The sequence below is a fragment of the Staurois parvus genome, unplaced genomic scaffold (genome assembly GCF_062004578.1).
Source record: "Staurois parvus isolate SC_StPar_1 unplaced genomic scaffold, SC_StPar_1.0 ptg001787l, whole genome shotgun sequence".
NCBI classification, from domain to species: domain Eukaryota; kingdom Metazoa; phylum Chordata; class Amphibia; order Anura; family Ranidae; genus Staurois; species Staurois parvus.
The window spans coordinates 1,467,724-1,481,875 of NW_028319583.1; the positions used below are offsets into that span (position 1 = coordinate 1,467,724).

The window sequence follows — 14,152 nt, forward strand, 5'->3', positions numbered from 1 at the left end:
ATGCAAATTTCAGTAACAGCGCAGAACCCGGCTAGCTGCATTGCTGTGTCGGGGACGCTGCGCCCGGAGCACATTTCTGATTGGTGTTAAAATGTGAATTATTTTTTGTTGGAAAATCAGCTACAAAAAAACCCCAAAAACCCCAATAATGATCTATTTCCTGAAAGCCGAGGCCCCGGGGAATAAAAGGCTGTCAGCTGCAATTCTTGTTGTCACACGATACTTGCACAACTGCTTGTCAAATGTACAGTAGATTTTTCAGGAAAAATAATTCATTAATTTTTGCGCACACACACAATATAATACCCAAATTTATGTCAAATATAAAATATGAAGTTTCGTCGAGTAAAAAGATACCAAACATGTCATGCGGTAGGCTCCATACACACTGGGGAGTGGGAGGGGCATTTTGATAATGCTGGTAACGTTAGCTGTGTAAAGTCATGTTAATAACTGGATTTTTCAGCTTTTTTGCATTAGCGTTTAGCGGCGTTCTTTGCGTTTGCGTTTTATAGCGGGTTTTTTTCTCTCAAAAAAAGTAAAAAAACGCTTGGTTTGCCACGATTAAGGCTCCATGCACACTGGGGGGGGGTGATAACGCTGGTAACGCTAGCTGTGTAAAGCTTGTTAAAAACCTGAGTTTTTCAGCGTTTAGTGGAATTTTGACGTGTTTCTTCGCGTTTGCGTTTTTTAGTGTTTTTTTTTACCAAAAAAAGTCCAAAAACGACAAATTGACGTGATTAAGGCTCCATGCACACGAGGCATTTTTTAGCAATTTTGCATTAGCGTTTAGTGGCATTTTGATGTGTTTTTTCGTGTTTTGTAACTTTTTATTTTTACCAAAAAAAAATAATTATTTTTCGCAAAAAAAAATAATTTTTTTTGCTCAAAAATACTTTTGTTAAAAAAAATTATTTATTTTTGCTCAAAAAAAGTCCAAAAAATGCCTGGTTTGCCGTGATTAAGGCTCCATGCACACTGGAGGGGCGTTTTGCTAATGCTGGTAACGTTAGCTGTGTAAAATCACGTTAAAAACCTGAGTTTTTCAGCATTTTTGCATTAGCGTTTAGTGGCATTTTGACGCTTTTTTGCATTTTGTAACTTTTTTGCCGAAAAGATTTTTTTTTTTTGCTCAAAAGATTTTTTTTTGCTCAAAAAAAAATTATTTTTTTTTGCTCAAAAAAAAATTTTTTTTTTTTGCTCAAAAAAAAATTTTTTTTTTTTGCTCAAAAAAAAATTTTTTTTTTTTGCTCAAAAAAAAAATTTTTTTTTTGCTCAAAAAAAAATTTTTTTTTTTTGCTCAAAAAAAATTTTTTTTTTCTCAAAAAAAGTCCAAAAATGCCTGATTTGGCATGAATTTTTGTATTAGCGAAAATTAGTTTCAATGCACACTGGGGAGGCATTTTGATAATGCTGGTAACATTAGCTGTGTAAAGTCACGCTAAAAAACAGAGTTTTTCAGCATTTTTTCATTAGCGTTTAGTGGCATTTAGATGTGTTTTTTTCGTGTTTTGTAACTTTTTATTTTTACCAAAAAACATTTATTTTTTGCAAAAAAAATTTTTTTTTGCTCAAAAATACTTTTTTTTGCTCAAAAAAATTATTTATTTTTGCGCAAAAAAGTCCAAAAACCGCCTGGTTTGCCGTGATTAAGGCTCCATGCACACTGGAGGGGCGTTTTGCTAATGCTGGTAACGTTAGCTGTGTAAAATCACGTTAAAAACCTGAGTTTTTCAGCATTTTTGCATTAGCGTTTAGTGGCATTTTGACGTTTTTTCGCATTTTGTAACTTTTTTGCCGAAAAGATTTTTTTTTTTTGCTCAAAAGATTTTTTTTTTGCTCAAAAAAAAATTTTTTTTTTGCTCAAAACAAATTTTTTTTTTCTCAAAAAAAATTTTTTTTTTTGCTCAAAAAATGTCCAGAAATGCCTGATTTGCCATGAATTTTTGCATTAGCGAAAATTAGTTTCAATGCACACTGGGGGGGCATTTTGATAATGCTGGTAACGTTAGCTGTGTAAAGTCACGCTAAAAAACAGTTTTTCAGCATTTTTTCATTAGCGTTTAGTGGCATTTAGATGTGTTTTTTCGTGTTTTGTAACTTTTTATTTTTACCAAAAAAACATTTTTTGCAAAAAAAAATTTTTTTTGCTCAAAAATACTTTTGTTTGCTCAAAAATACTTTTTTTTGCTCAAAAAAAAATTTTTTTTTTTTGCTCAAAAAAAAATTTTTTTTTTTTGCTCAAAAAAAATTTTTTTTTTCTCAAAAAAAGTCCAAAAATGCCTGATTTGGCATGAATTTTTGTATTAGCGAAAATTAGTTTCAATGCACACTGGGGAGGCATTTTGATAATGCTGGTAACATTAGCTGTGTAAAGTCACGCTAAAAAACAGAGTTTTTCAGCATTTTTTCATTAGCGTTTAGTGGCATTTAGATGCGTTTTTTTCGTGTTTTGTAACTTTTTATTTTTACCAAAAAACATTTATTTTTTGCAAAAAAAATTTTTTTTTGCTCAAAAATACTTTTTTTTGCTCAAAAAAATTATTTATTTTTGCGCAAAAAAGTCCAAAAACTGCCTGGTTTGCCGTGATTAAGGCTCCATGCACACTGGAGGGGCGTTTTGCTAATGCTGGTAACGTTAGCTGTGTAAAATCACGTTAAAAACCTGAGTTTTTCAGCATTTTTGCATTAGCGTTTAGTGGCATTTTGACGTTTTTTCGCATTTTGTAACTTTTTTGCCGAAAAGATTTTTTTTTTTTGCTCAAAAGATTTTTTTTTTGCTCAAAAAAAAATTTTTTTTTGCTCAAAACAAATTTTTTTTTTCTCAAAAAAAATTTTTTTTTTGCTCAAAAAATGTCCAGAAATGCCTGATTTGCCATGAATTTTTGCATTAGCGAAAATTAGTTTCAATGCACACTGGGGGGGCATTTTGATAATGCTGGTAACTTTAGCTGTGTAAAGTCACGCTAAAAAACAGAGTTTTTCAGCATTTTTTCATTAGCGTTTAGTGGCATTTAGATGTGTTTTTTCGTGTTTTGTAACTTTTTATTTTTACCAAAAAAACATTTTTTGCAAAAAAAAATTTTTTTTGCTCAAAAATACTTTTGTTTGCTCAAAAATACTTTTTTTTTGGTCCAAAAAATTATTTTTGTGCAAAAAAAGTCCAAAAAACGCCTGGTTTGCCGTGATTAAGGCTCCATGCACACTGGAGGGGCGTTTTGATAATGCAGGTAACGTTAGCTGTGTAAAGTCACATTAAAAACCAGAGTTTTTCAGCATTTTTGCATTAGCGGTTAGTGGCATTTTGACATGTTTTTTGTATCTTGAAACGTTTCTTTTTTCCAAAAAAAAAAAACGTCAAAATGCCACTAAACGCTAATGCAAAAATGCTGAAAAACTCAGGTTTTTAACGTGATTTTACACAACTAACGTTACCAGCATTAGCAAAACGCCCCTCCAGTGTGCATGGAGCCTTAATCACGGCAAACCAGGCGTTTTTTGGACTTTTTTTGAGCAAAAATAAATAATTTTTTTGAGCAAAAAAAGTATTTTTGAGCAAAAAAAAAGTATTTTTGAGCAAAAAAATGCCACTAAACGCTCAAAAAAAGTCAGAAAACACCTGGTTTGCCGTGATTAAGGCTCCATGCACACTGGGGGGCGTTTTGATAACGCTGGTAACGTTAGCTGTGTAAAGTCACGATAAAAATGTGAGTTTTTCAGCTTTTTTTAGCGTTTTCGCATTAGCGTTTAGCCGTGTTTAGCGTCATTTTCCCACGTTTGCGGTTTTTGCATTTTTTTAACCAAAAAAACCATTTTATTTGGGCTCCAAAAAACATCCAAAACTGCTGGTTTGCGCAGTTTTACCGCGTTTTTCAGCGTTAGAGCGTTTTTACAGCTCAAAATCTCCTCTAGGAACTCACTAGTCCCGGGTTTTTTTTTCCAGCCAAAAAACAATCTTGGCTAAAAAAAAGCACCACGATTGTTTGAATCCTTTGCATTTTGAGCCGTTTATAAATGGCCTGTGGAAGGCCGGCGGGCGCACAGTACGGGTTCAAGTCTAGGCCGGGTGTCTGAAAGTTCACATGACTCTCCTAATTTTGTGAATTTTATGTAGAAAAGACGACTTTTTTCCACTACAAAATATTGTCAAGCGGCGATAAATCATATTTCTTTTTGTTTTTTTTTTTAAACATAGCAGCATTCACACATCAGAGAGACAAAGGAAGTATGAGCCAGTAGAGAAAATCTGACTTCATCGACTTCCTGTCTTCATCGCATTTCCTGACATTCACCCGCAAGTCGCCTTTAACTCCTTCCTGAGAAATCCAAGCTTACCCCCCTTCTTATGTCCTGTGCAAACCTCCGCAGTCCTTTACACGACTACTTGATCACTGTTGTAGAAGGCTCGTTGACTGCTTAGAAAAATGTAAAATAAATAAAAATGTAATGTTAAACATTTAAATTAAAACATTGAAAATTCACTTTGAAAAATAAAATAAAATGAAAAAAACAAAAACAAAAACAAAAATCAACCTAAAAAAATGTTACATTAAAAAAAAATTAAATATAAAAAATATAAAATTAAGTTATAAAAATAAATAAATAACTCAAAAATGAAAATTAAACCATTGAAAATTAACTTTGAAAATTTTAAATGAAAAAAGAATAAAACTAGCAGCTTTTAAAAAAATCATTTAAAAATAAAAGAAAACTTAGGAAATTCTACATTAAAAAAAAATTAAAAATGATAAAAAAACATAAATTAGGTTATAAAAAATAAACACAGAAATAAATAATTTAAAAATGAAAATGAACAAATTTTAAAATTGACTTTTGAAAAACTAAAATTAAAAAACACCCCAAAAAAATAGAAAAAAAAAGCAATCAGTATCACGGCCCGGAAGTGGCTTTTTTTTTTAACTTTTTACATTGGAACATCCTGTGCTGCCGGGTTCTATGGAGCCGAGATGACTTGATCTTTACCAAGGCTGCAGGAAACAATAACAAGTGGATGTCTGTTGGTTGTTTGGTTTGCACCTTCTATATTACAGACCGGTATTGCCACATCTGTTTTTGTTGAATTGCACACAGGCTGGACTTCCCCTTTAGGCGCGCTTCCCCTTTTTTTTTTTTTTTTTTACTTCTCGGAGTCGGTCAACAAGCATCATATGACATAAGGAGTGACGATAAGATTTCACCCGCCATGACTCCCTCCCTTGTTGAGCTGCCAGGCAGATCGAACTACACGGCAGTCGGCAACAAAAGGATCCGGCGACAATGTTTTATTCATCTGGCCGTGTGTGTGTCTGCTAATATATTCCTCTCCTGACAGAACTCTCCGGGGACGGGAATAAAACACCGCACTGTACAAAGAGAGCGAACGATACGCCCCGGACAGAGCCGTCTATTATCGAATGTTGCTTTTGTGCGATGCTGACTGTAAACGGCCCCCGGGATCCAATTCACTCCGGCTGAGAGCAGCTCTGGGAATTTTCTGGAAAAGCGGACCTGTCTCATCGGTCGTGAACAGACATTGTGAGGGCTGAGGCTAGCCATACATATGGAGATTCCCAACCAATCTATGCTAAACAGCGTGGATCGAAGAATCTACCCTGCCTGGATATTGTATCCTGACAGCCACTGCTTCCACGGCTGTCAGAATACCCAAACAGCGACTGCAACTGGTTGGCTGCAGTCAGGGCCATGCTGCCAATGGGGACAATTGAGGCAGCCCCTTAGACAGCACAGTGGGGGGCAGCACTGAGGCCAGAGTGCCCATACATGTGCATGTTCAGTACTTGGGCCGCCAGCACTCTACTAACCAATCATGCTGTACAGCCTAGGCTGCCAGCATCCTAGCAACAGATTATGCTGTGTGGTCTGGGCTTCCAGTGTCCTAGTAACCAATGATGCTGTAATGTCTGGACTGCCAGCATCCTAGCAATCAATTACACTGTGCAGGCTGTTTCACCAGCAATCAGTGATGCTGTACAGTCTGGGCTGCCAGAGTCCTAGCAACCAATGATGCTGTACAGCCTGGGCTGCCAGTATACTAGCAACCAATCATGCTGTACAGCCTGGGCTGCCAGTATCCTAGCAACAGATTATGCTGTGTGGTCTGGGCTTCCAGTGTCCTAGTAACCAATGATGCTGTACAGTCTGGGCTGCCAGCGTCCTGGCAACCATGGAAGATGTGGGCCTGGGACTCCAGCAACCAATGATGCTGTAGTGCCTGGACTGCCAGCGTCCTAGCAACCAATTACACTGTGCAGGCTGGTTCACCAGCATCTTGGATCTAAGAATCAACCCTGCCGGATATTGTATTCTGACAGCCACCGCTTCCACGGCTGTCAGAATACTCAGTGGCTGCAATTGGCTGCAGTCAGGACCATGCTGCCAATGGGGACAACTGAGGAGGCCCCTTAGACAGCACAGTGAAGGCCAGAGTGCCCATACAGGTGCTTTTTCAGTGTCTGGGCTGCCAGCACTCTAACAATAAATGAAGCTGCACAGTCTGGGCTGCCAGTGTTCCAGCAACCAATGATGCTGCACAGTCTGGGCTGCCAGTGTCCCAGCAACCAATGATGCTGTACAGTCTGGGTTGCCAGTGTCCCAGCAACCAATGATGCTGTATAGTCTGGGCTGCCAGTATACTAACAACCAATGATACTGTACAGCCTGGGCTGCCAGTGTCCCAGCAACCAATGATGCTGTACAGCCTGGGCTGCCAGTGTCCCAGCAACCAATGATGCTGTACAGCCTGGGCTGTCAGTGTCCCAGCAACCAATGATGCTGTACAGCCTGGGCTGCCAGTGTCCCAGCAACCAATGATGCTGTACAGCCTGGGCTGCCAGTGTCCCAGCAACCAATGATGCTGTACAGCCTGGGCTACCAGTGTCCCAGCAACCAATGAAGCTGCACAGTCTGGGCTGCCAGTGTCCTAGCAACCAATGAAGCTGCACAGTCTGGGCTGCCAGTGTCCTAGCAACCAATGAAGATGCACAGTCTGGGCTGCCAGTGTCCTAGCAACCAATGATGCTATACAGACTGGGCTGCCAGTGTCCTAGCAACCAATGATGCTGTACAGTCTGGGTTGACAGTATCCCAGCAACCAATGATGCTGTACAGTCTGGGCTGCCAGTATACTAGCAACCAATGATGTTGTACAGCCTGGGCTGCCAGTGTCCCAGCAACCAATGAAGCTGCACAGTCTGGGCTGCCAGTGTTCCAGCAACCAATGATGCTTTACAGTCTGGGCTGCCAGTGTCCCAGCAACCAATGAAGCTGCACAGTCTGGGCTGCCAGTGTCCTAGCAACCAATGAAGCTGCACAGTCTGGCCTGGACCTCCAGCAGCCATTGAAGCTACAGTTGCAAGAAAAAGTATGTGAACCCCTTGGGATTACGTGGAGTTTTGCATGAATTGGGCATAAAATGTGCTCTGAAAGTCATCTAAGTCACAACAATAGAAGAACACAGTCTGCTGAACATAATACTACACAAACATTAGATGTTGCCATGGTTTAATTGCACATAACATTGAAACATTCACAGTGCAGGGAGGAAAAAGTATGTGAGGCCCTAGCTTAATGACTTCTCCCAGAGCTAATTGGAGCCAGGAGTGAGCCAACCTTGACTCCAATCAGTGTGATGATATTGGATGTGTTGCTGACAGCTGTCCTGCCCTTAAAAAACACACACCTGTTTTGGGTTTACTGGTTTCAAGAAGCACTGTCTGATGTGAACCATGCCTCACAGAAAAGAGCTCTCAGAAGACCTACGATCAAGAATTGTTCACTTGCATGAAGCTGGAAAGGGTTACAAATGCGTCTCCAAAAGCCTTGATGTTCATGTGTCCACGATAAGACAGACTGTCTACAAATGAAGAAAGTTTAGCACTGTTGCTACTCTCCCTAGGTGTGGTCGTCCTGTAAAAATGATTGCAAGAGCACAGCGCAGAATGCTGCATGAGGTAAAGAAGAATCCCAGAGTGTCAGCTACAGACCTACAGAAATCTCTGGCACATGCTAACATTTTTGGTGACACATCTACAATAAGGAAAACATTAAACAAGAATGGAGTACATGGGAGGACACCACGGAGGAAGCCATTGCTGTCCAAAAAGAATATTGCAGCATGTTTGAAGTTTGCAAAAGAGCAACTGGATGTTCCACAGCACTACTGGCAAAATATACTGTGGACAGATGAAACCAAGATTGAGTTGTTTGGGAAGAACACACAACACTATGTATGGAGAAAATAAGGCACAGCACACCAACATCAAAACCTCATCTCCACTGTAAAACATGGCGGAGGGAGCATCATGGTTTGGGGCTGCTTTGCTGCCTCAGGGCCTGGACGGATTGTTGTCATTGATGGGAAAATGAATTCCAGAGTTTATCAAGACATTTTGTAGGAAAACCTACGACCATCTGTCCGCCAACTGAAGTTCTGCAGAGGATGGGTGATGCAACAGGACAATGACCCAAAGCATACAAGTAATTCAACAAAACAATGGCTGCAACAGCACAGAATACGCCTTCTGGAGTGGCCCAGTCAGAGTCCTGACCTCAACCCGATTGAAATGCTGTGGCATGACCTTAAGAGAGCGATTCACACCAGACATCCCAAGAATATTACTACACTGAAACAGTTTTGTGAAGAGGAGTGGTCCAAAATTACTCCAGATCGTTGTGCAGGTCTGATCTGCAACTACAGGAAATGTTTGGTTGAGGTTATTGCTGCCAAAGGAGGGTCAACCAGTTATTAAGTCCAAAGGTTCACATACTTTTTCCTCCCTGCACTGTGAATGTTTACATGTTATGTGCAAATAAACCATGGCAACATCTAATGTTTGTGTAGTATTATGTTCAGCAGACTGTGTTCTTCTATTGTTGTGACTTAGATGACGTTCAGAGCACATTTTATGCCCAATTCATGCAAAACTCCACGTAATCCCAAGGGGTTCACATACTTTTTCTTGCAACTGTATATCTACAACTCATGATACATTGATGTGATGATCAGAGGGAAGAATGCTCCTTCCACTTGTGGTCACTGGGAAGAATTCCCCCCTTACAGATAGCTAGAAAGATCAATGGTGTCAGTGGGAACTTATCTGAGAGGCAGAAATTGCTGTTTGCTCAAGGAACCCCTAGCAACCAATGTTTGAACCAGGGTTGAGAAACCCTGTTCTAGGGTCTGGACTGTCAGCCTCCTAGCAACCATTGACACTTAACCTCATGGGCTTCCAGAGTCCTAGCAACCACTGACATGGGTGTCAAAAATGGCCAACTCACGTAGTATCTACCTCCAGCACATCCCTGGCTGCAGTTACTGTTAGGCCAAGATTTTTACACCAAGCTCTTTTGATTTTCAAACTGAAATTGGTCAAGCCAGTTGGTGCCATCAGGTCCACCCACAGCTCAAATTGTAGGCCAATTCAGCAGGAACCTTGCAAAATTTGAGCCGTGTACTCACAAAATGATACAAAGTTGTTGAATTTTCAGCTGATTGGCAACCTTATGTGCCAACCGACAGAAGAAGTACATCGACCTGGTCTTGTCATTGACGTTCATATTTCTGTAGCATTTTTCCATGTCCTTTTGGTCGAACCTATTCTGGGAAGAATCAATTGGCCAAACTGGATTTTTTCAATCATCGTTGCGTGCCTGAGACAAGTCAAAGCCTGCAACTGTACCTCACCTCTGTAGTCACAATCAAGTCCACTCAATACAAGTTGTCTTTGATGTGACTAGACGTTCATTTTGCTGCAGTGCCCCTCAAGACATAGTTACTCTCCTGAATATTTAGTATATGTAATGCTACAGAAAACTGTCAGAGATTGCACATATACTACAGGAGATGGTCAGGCTGCAGACATGCTTAAGGAGTAGATGGAGATGGGGGATATTCTGCAGAAGGCAGTCATAGACTGGGGACATGCTACTTGAGATGGTCAGAGATTGCAGACATGTTACAGAGGACAGTCAGAGACTGAGGACATGCAACAGGGGACGGTCAGAGACTGTGGACATGCAACAGGAGATGGTCAGAGACTGTGGACATGCAACAGGAGATGGTCAGAGACTGTGGACATGCAACAGGAGATGGTCAGAGACTGTGGACATGCAACAGGAGATGGTCAGAGACTGTGGACATGCAACAGGAGATGGTCAGAGACTGTGGACATGCAACAGGAGATGGTCAGAGAGTGTGGACATGCAACAGGAGATGGTCAGAGACTGTGGACATGCAACAGGAGATGATCAAAGACTGTGAACATGTTACAGAGATGGTCAGAGACTAAGCGTGTACTACAGGTGATGGTCAAAGACTGCAGACATACTACAGAAGATTGTTAGAAACTGTAGACATGCTGCAGGAGATAGTCTGAGACTGTGGACATGCTACAAAATATAGTCACAGTCTGTGGACATGCAACAGGAGATGGTCAGAGACTGTGGACCCAAAGCACTCAGTAGAAGATCTTAAGAACGCAGCAGAAGGCCCGAGGCACTCCATAGAAGACCTAGAGAACTCAGCAGAAGACCTGAGGCACTCGGTAGAAGACCTAGAGAACTCAGCAGAAGACCTGAGGCACTCGGTAGAAGACCTGAGGCACTCGGTAGAAGATCTAGAGAACTCAGCAGAAGACCTGAGGCACTCAATAGAAGACCTAAAGAACTCAGTAGAAGACCTGAGGCACTCGGTAGAAGACCTAGAGAACTCAGTAGAAGACCTGAAGCACTCGGTAGAAGACCTGAGGCACTCGGTAGAAGATCTAGAGAACTCAGCAGAAGACCCGAGGCACTCAGTAGAAGACCTTAAGAGCTCAGCAGAAGGCCCGAGGCACTCAGTAAAAGACCTAGAGAACTCATTAGAAGGCCTGAGGCACTCAGTAGAAGACCTAGAAAACTCAGTAGAAGATCCGAGGCACTCAGTAGAAGACCTTAAGAACTTAGCAGAAGACCCGAGGCACTTAGTAGAAGACCTTAAGAACTCAGCAGAAGACCCGAGGCACTCAGTAGAAGACCTTAAGAACTCAGCAGAAGGCCCAAGGCACTTAGTAGAAGACCTAGGGAACTCAGCAGAAGACCTGAGGCACTCAGTAGAAGACCTAGAAAACTCAGTAGAAGACCTGAGGCACTCGGTAGAAGATCAGGGGAACTCAGTAGAAGACCTAGAGTGCTCAGTATAGGAACTAGGGCACTCAGTAGAAGAAACATGGAACGCAGTAGAAGACCCAGGACATTTAGTAAAAGGGCACTCAGTAGAAGGCCTGGGTCTAGCAACACCCCCTGGCAACCACCTGGGAAGGGAAAAAATAGACTATCATTTCCCAAGGGCCACACGATAATTATTGAGGAACCAGGTAACTCTGGTTTCCAGGGACAGCCCTAAGTTTTGTCCCCAGTAATGGTCAATTTTTATCCTTAGTTTAAAAGACTGAGGATCGTAAGCTCTAACATTGATATACAAATCTCTCAGGATTCCTCTCACCCAACAGCATCCCGGCCTCCCTTCTCCCATGGTTCTATTTTTGCAGAACAGCCCTGGAATGTTTACATGTGGGATACACCAGAAATGTGCTTCCTTCTGTTTTGGTTACTGTTACTTCGAAATTGGAAATTTTTACATAAAGACCTTCCACAGTGCTACTTGTTACACATAGTAAGATTTTACGCTTTTGTTCATATTAGGTGAATATGAACCATTAACACGTGGCGGCTATGATGGGCGTGGTTTTCTTCTTACGGTCCATGTACACGGGGCGTTTGGAAAACTCTTCTGAATGATAGAAACTGACTGCTGGAAAACGCAAGTTAAAAAACATCAGTTTAGCTGCGTTTGCATATTGTGTTTGCGTTTAGAAGCGTTTTTAAAAGATAAACTCAGGTGACCTTCTCAAATGCCCAGAATGCACTGAAAAACAGTAAATAATTAACTATTTCAGACATTTGGAGAGGAATAGAGAGAGCAGAAGCAGAGAGAGCAGTATGTGTGGAGATGACCTGTCTTTTCTGGTTGTATTCACTATGGATCCCATCATGAGCATAATGCGGCGCGTTCTACCATTTTTTTCCTTCACGCAAAACCTGGAACTGGCTGCGCTGGTGTACCGGGTCTATTTGAATACATGGAAAACGCTGTGCATGCATTTATGATTTTGAAAAAAGGTTCTGGACAGTTAAAAAACACTTCTAAACGCAAAGCTTCCAAACGCTGATAACCGTCTTTACACGCGTTTGCAAGGCAGGTAAAATCTATTTTTTTTTTTTAAGTCCGCAAACGTGCAACTATAACGAAAAAAAAAACCCGTAAGTGTTCACAAAAAAAGTGCAAGTGCAAAACACCACACGAAAAAGTGCACTTAGGGGTGTGCTGTGTCCTACCCCTAAAGGGGCTTGGACCGCTTACCCTGATCCCCCGGGGCACGAAGCTCCTGACGGGGACAAGGTTCCCAATTCGTCCTCCTGGCCAAAAGGCCTGGTGGACCACCGTTCCCTATGCCCAGCCGAAGCCGGACATCCAGTACTAGGCAAGGGGACTCTCCCGAAGAAGAGTCCCCTAGGGATCAGGGGAGGAAGGAACCGTATGGCCACACATCCTCCCCCTAGACTTCAGGGTAGGCCCGAGGACCCACACCCTCCATCCGTGAAAAAACACACACATAAGAGCAAAAAAAGTGACAAACGTGGGAAGTGCATAATAAATAAAGAGAAAGAAAAAATAAAAAAGTGGTACCGTGCCGAATTGTGCACAGACCAGGCCCTGAGGCCCGTAGCAAAAATTGCCCTGGACTTAGCCAAAAGGCCTGGTCCTTAGGGCGCTGTGCAAAAAGATGTGTAAAAACAGTGACCATGTGTCATTTTCACACCGTGGGGTCCCACACCCAAGTGTTACTAGTGACACCCCTGAGCGCGTCTCCCCATGGGGCACTGAGTTTGCGGACTTTTTGCGTCCCCAGCCCCTGGCCAGACCAAGGTAGCTTGCTCAAATCAGGAGGTACTGGGTCTTTCCAGCCTTCCCAGAGGAATTACTCCCGAGGCCCCAGAACGAATCATGGCGCTCCCCGGTTTCTGTCCCTCCGGTCCAGCCTTCCGGACCCCCATCATACCAGTGAGGGTACTATCCAACCAACCCCACAAAGACAGAGTGGTCGGGAGCACCCCCACTGGACACTGATAAGAACAGATACTACACTTGATCTTAGCCAAAAGGCCGAGAAGCGATCAAAATCTACTCCTGAACGCAAGTTTGGTGCGTTCAAAAAAACGACTGTAAACTCAACTGCCTGTAAAGGATGATGTGTACATGGACACATAGGAGAACATTAGGGAGAGTTCAGGGGCTGCTGAAAAAAACACAGAAAAGCTCCTGAACTTGCGTTTATCAGCTGAAGTGTACATGAGACTTTAATGTGTATGTATGGACTCTGCACCACGCCGCTTCTCCTGTCCTGGATGCCGGGTGTCATTCTCTGTATCTGTTCTCATTTGTTACGTATGGACTCCAGGGAATATCTGATTGCCTCTCGGGGGATCAGGAAGGCGTTTTTTTCCCAGCAGGAGCAAATTGGATCGTGCTTTGCTGTTTTTTTGCCTTCTTCTGGATCACCTGTGGGTGTAGGATCATCACTGTTTTTTCTTTTATGGTTGAACTGGATGGACTTTTGTCTTTTTTTCAGCCAGACTAACTATGTAACCACTAATGCTGCAATATAACATATTTGTGGTTTTGGGTTTAATGCAGTTTTTAGAATTATAATGAGAATTTATTGATATATAAACAAAAAAGAGCAAAAAAAAAATGAAAAAAAAGTTTTTCTTTGTTTTTAGTATAAAATTTTGAAAACAAGTAATTTTTCTCCTTCACTGATGTGCATTGATGAAGCTGCACTGATAGGCAGCACTGATGGGCACTGATAGGCGGCACTTATAGGCAGCACTGATGGGCACTGATAGGCAGCACTGATAGGTGGCACTTAAAGGGAGCACTGATGGGCACTGATGAGGCGGCACTGATATGCAACAATGATGGACACTGATGGGCAGCACTGCCTGACGGTACTGACTGGCGGCACTGCTAGGCACTGATGGGCAGCACTGATGGATGGTATTGATGGGGGGCACTGCTGGGCAACACTGATGG

The 14,152-nt window shown here is 41.8% G+C and overlaps 1 pseudogene; it reads right to left on the minus strand.

Moving 5' to 3' along the window:
* Positions 1–13,077: 13,077 nt before the first annotated feature.
* Positions 13,078–13,234, minus strand: LOC149434293 (U2 spliceosomal RNA; annotated as a pseudogene).
* Positions 13,235–14,152: the final 918 nt, after the last annotated feature.